The following is a 5070-nucleotide window of genomic DNA, read 5'->3' as shown; positions in this document are numbered from 1 at the left end:
GATAGCCTGACCTTGTTAATTTTGAGTAAGTAAATAATTAAAATATAAGAAATAAAAGACTTTCACTGTGAGACTCTCCTGAGTAGAGTTTTGGTATTGTAGAGGCATACATTAATTGATACCTATTTTAACTAAAACAACTGTAAATGTTAAGACTGGCTAGTCCCGAGGTATTTATTTATTCATTGCCCCATTTCATCAATGAAGAAATGTTTGTTCTGTATCCTGCTGATCAGCCTAGCGTAATGAACAAATGTTTGCAGTTGGAAACAAATGAGCTCCATGCTAGCCTTACTGTGTGCAATGGAAAACACTTGCAAACAAAGAAAAAATAACTCATTAAGTGGTGAACCTCTGACCCTGGATCAAAGTCACTGACCTGATGCTACAGTAGCCTTTGCCTTTACTGTGGAGGCTGTGAGCCGAGTGAGAACTGGCCCACAACTGCCTCCACAGCTCCTGTCACTGAGGCTTTATATGGCTGCCTGCAGCTGTGGAGAGCTTGATGCCCCTGTGAGGTCATGTGATGCTTGAATTAAAAATTTGTACAAACAAAAGAGAAAAGGATCTGCATCTGCTGTTGGCTGCCGGTGAGGTCCCAACCCTGCAAGGTGCCAGCCATGCTGGTAGGGGATTGATAAGAAGACTGGGGCGTCCTGGGAACTGGTGAGTGAGGGTGAAGTGGGACCCTGGCTCTGGGAGTTGACCCAAAGTTCACCCCCATAGCAGAGGGCCTGCTGAGTGAGGGTGGGAGGGTGGAACCGCAGGGTTGTGCCATCACTAGAGGTGGTGGTGTAAAACATTGTCCACTGGCATGAGTGGTGTGGTGAGGTGGTGGGTGCTCATGTCTGCTGTTGCGGATATGCCCGAGGCTGGATTCTTTTGAGCCAACCCCTTCCCATATCGTGTATAGAGGCCCCGTGTGGGAGGAGAGAGAGAAAATGACCCTGCTGCAGGCTATCAAGGCTGCTGTGAGGGTGGAGAGGAAATTAATGTATATGAAAGGGAATAGGCTCAGAGGGTTGGGGAGAGATGTGAACAGGGAGCTCAAAGAGAGTGAGTGGAGGACTTGAGAGAGTGCTGTTTATATAGGCAACCTGTAACAGCACCTATTTTTGAGAGGATGTCAGGGCTGCAGACTCTAAACATGCTCTTCTGCATTGCTAGGTGAATTGCATAGATTCTGTGCTCAGCCGGCCTCTCTGTGGTGTTTGACCTTGCCGCACTCTGAGTGTTGGTGCTGCCTTGAGCTCCCACTCACCATGCCACAAGCAGGGCACAGCCCCTGGTGGGACCCGGCTGTACAGTTTTACAGTTTTGTGTAAACTCACGTTGGTTTACATAATCTTTTCTCTTCTTTTTAACAGAGGATTTCAAGGTCAATTGGTCATGTCTGCTGTCTGGAACAGCCCCAGCATTGCCATTATCTATCCCCCGATGAACCTGTTGGTGGCTGCAGCTACCGGAGGTTGGGAGCTGGGGCATCCAAGCTCAAGTACCCAATAGACCTCTCCAGACATCCTGGTGAACAAATGTCAAAATGCCATGCATACGTGGGCATAAGTTTGACTGTTTAAAAGGTAGAGTCTAATCCCAAATGGTAACTAGATATGAGTTGCATTAGAGACCCCTTGGAGCCCAGGAGGAGTTTGTAAGATGGTGGGTGTTGAAGCTATTATGAGAGGATGGTGTTTCCAGAGACAAAATGGTTTGTGAATTGTTATTTCTCCTTTGTCTCAACATGTGAAAAAGAATAATAAAATATAAGAAAATAGGATTTTTTTTTTCAAAGTCTCATAGATAGCTTTAATTTCTTCCTTGTTTTCTCTGGTTTTTGAGAGGAGTTGCATGGGAAATAATAACATTATTTTGAAGCAAATTCACATGTATCTGTTCTGGAGATAGGTTTATATTCATGTGTGTGTCCGTATGTATTAATATATATATACACACACACACTTTTTTCCGAAGTGAGTTGCTTATGAGGTTTCAAAAGCCATGTTTCTATGATTGTTTTTGTGTTGCTTCAGTAACTCTGGAGCATTTGTCCATGTAATAGCATGGTCTTCTGCTTCACTGGTTATATAGAGCTCATGCTTCAATAACTTTGTTTGATAGGATTCAGATGAAATGCTGCTTACTATATTTTGTGTTTAAAAGCTTACTTATAGCAAATAAGAAAAGCAGACATTTAAAAAGACATAATCAGGTTGATTTAATAGGCTAATTAGGTTTCAATATGTATTAAAATAGAAGGCTGAACCACTTATTTTTAATTGATGTAAATGTTACTGTTTATTGTGGTACAATTGAAATGTGAATTATTGGCAAATACAGTTTTTGGTAAGTGAAGAGATCTTAATTCCTTGTATAAATAAAAAAATCCTAATTGGCAGTGTATTTTGGAAGTCAGAGATACAGAAGGTTAGTCTTCACATCTCAGCTAACTCAGTAGTCATAGACATTTCCAGTCACTTTCTTGCAGTTTCTTGCAGTTCAGCAGTTACCATGTGTCCCAGAGACAGATAAGGATTCTTCTGGAACAAGTAAGAAAGTAATTTTTTGAAGCTGTGAGTCTTACCAGTTGTGCCTTCTCATATGTCACTGGAGTTTCAATTCAAACTAGGTTGTTAGTAATTCTTCAAATATGGTAAACCAGAAGGTTTGTCTTTCAAATGAGTTCCATACATGTGAAGTCTAATAGCTTAAACCCCAAACCTGGAATTCAATCCAGACTTGAAACAACTGATTTCACCTAGGGAAAGAGGGATGTGACGAGTGTTTAGGCAACTGTTTTTGACTGCTGGACTCAGTCTATTAGATAAGCCTGTCTACAGACTTGTTATATTCACTTGGTTTACTCCCTCAAAACTTAGCAAATAAGAGACTAACAATGTCTAAGAGGGTTTCTTCCTAGCACGCAAATGACAATCAATTATGGAGGCTATCGGGAGAAACATGACAAATCATGGTTATCACACTGTCTCCAGAGTACTCTCCAGAGTCCAGTCTATAAGATGTAGCTGTCTGCCAAAACAGTCTAGAAATATACACTGACAATTTGATTCATCCTTTTTTAAGTAGCAGGAAATGTACTACTTGATGAATAGGGAATTGCTTGGATAGCCACATTCAAAGAGTTGCAGTCAGTAGCTTGATATCCACGTGGAGACCAGTGAAAAGTGGCATTCCGTGGGGATCAGTAGAGGGACTGGCACTGTTTAACACCTTTGTCAGCAGCAGGGATCATGGGCTTCGGAGATTGGCCTGTGTGAACCACATGAAGTTCAACAAGGCCAAGTGTAAGGTCCTACATAGGGGTCATGGAAATACTAAGCCCAAATATAGGCTGGGCAGAGAATGCATTGAGAGCAGCCCTGAGGAGAAAGACTTGGGGGTGCTGGTGGATGAGAGGCTGAACATGAGCCAGCAATATGCACTTGCAGCCCAGAAAGTCAGTTGTATCCTGGGCTGCATCAAAAGCAGCATGGCCAGCAAGTCAAGGGAGGTGATTTCTACTCCTGTACTCCCACCAGTAGTGCTATGTCCAGCTATGGGGCCCCCAACAAAAAATGACATAAACCTGTTGGAGCAAGTCCAGAGGAAAGTCTCAAAGATGATCAGAGGACTAGAGTACCTCTTCTGTGATGACAGTCTGAAAAAATTGTGGCTGTTTGGTCAGGAGAACAGAAGGGTTTGGGGATATTGTATAGCAGCCTTTCATAAGCTAAAGGGAGGCTGAAAGAGAGCTGGAGAGGGACTTTTTATGAGGGTGTATAGTGATAGGACAAGTAGGAATGGCTTTAAACAGAAAGTGTGTCCACTTAGGTTAGAAAGAAGGAGGGATTTTTTTTGCAATGAGGTGCTGAGACACTAGAACAGGTTGTCAGATGAAATTGTGGGTGCCCTGGAAGTGTTCAAGGCCAGGTTGGATGGGGTTTTCAGCCACCTGGTCTAGTGGAAGGTGTCCCTGCGCATGGTTGAGTGGTTGGAACTAGATGAACTTTAAGGTCCTTCCAACCAAAACCATTCTATGATTCTGTGAAATTTTCAGTGAGAGACAGCTGAATCCCTAGCAGTGAGGAGGAAGAAGCATGTGGAACTGGTCTCTACTATCTACTGGAAACATATAAAATGGAAGAACATAAGATCTAAAATAAATTGCCTAAAATAAATAATTCTGAATAGTAAGCCCTCTTCAATGGTGAACGCCATCTGTCTAGAAGAAAAAGTAGTTTTTAAACCTTTTCAGAGTGCGAGTATATGTTGTGAGCCATTTAGACTGCCAGAGCAGTGCTCTGGGTGTTGCAGTTTGATTGATTTGGCTTATCATTTCTCTACCATTGTTTCAGGGGATCAAGGGGAGCCAACAGAGACAAAGACCCTCATTGTTCACATCTCAGCCTTGGATTCATCTTACGCATCTTATTGGTTATGTTGTTAACATAAGTAACTAGAGATATGGTGTTACTTGAGTCACTAGTGTGTGTTAGCAGGAAACCAGGGGCATGCTGATACTTGAAGTTCTTGTAGTTGACCCCTGACTCTGGGGTAAGAGTAAAACATTCCTCAAAAACTCTCATATAAGTTAGAACGACCAAGTGTAGACTGGATGGCATAGCTCTGTGTGGTAGAAGACTTAGTTCTCTTTTGGTTTTACCAGAAGATGTTGCAAGATGGATAGTATTATCTCTGGTAAATAAAAGTGTATTTTTTCATAAGACTCCCATGTCGAGAAGTACAGAATGCCAAATTGCTTGTTGAAGGCATTTGGGAATGTCAAGGAAAGCTAGACCTTTCAAAGAATTAAGACACAAATCTCACTTTAAGCTTGGATGAAAGAGTCTCATGGCTAGGCTTCGCGAACGAAGATTTGGGAAGGCTCTATCCACATTTGCTACAGGCACGCTGGTGGCTTATGAGGCCAATACGAGACAGACATATCCGATTGCAAAAGGCACAACAGAAAGACTCCTTAGGAGGTGTATTCTGCAATTTACGGTTCTTTCTGTGTTGCCTTTTTTCCTCGAGAATGATCCTGCATGTGTTCTCGAAGGAGACAGCTGCATT

The 5070-nt window shown here is 42.4% G+C and overlaps 1 long non-coding RNA gene across 2 annotated transcripts; it reads left to right on the top strand.

The window, feature by feature from the left end:
- Positions 1-291: 291 nt before the first annotated feature.
- LOC108493176 lies at positions 292-4931 on the top strand. Of its 2 annotated transcripts, none has more exons than XR_001873388.1 (3): positions 292-666; positions 1368-1659; positions 4353-4931. It is a non-coding gene; the product is annotated as an uncharacterized LOC108493176 (long non-coding RNA). The 2 variants fall into 2 exon arrangements; XR_001873387.1 differs by having other exon boundaries at positions 1368-1708.
- Positions 4932-5070: the final 139 nt, after the last annotated feature.

The sequence above is a fragment of the Lepidothrix coronata genome, unplaced genomic scaffold (genome assembly GCF_001604755.1).
Source record: "Lepidothrix coronata isolate B3197 unplaced genomic scaffold, Lepidothrix_coronata-1.0 Scaffold14, whole genome shotgun sequence".
In the NCBI taxonomy this organism is placed as follows: domain Eukaryota; kingdom Metazoa; phylum Chordata; class Aves; order Passeriformes; family Pipridae; genus Lepidothrix; species Lepidothrix coronata.
Note: the sequence above shows the minus strand (reverse complement) of the source record. Positions and strands in the feature narration are given on the sequence as shown.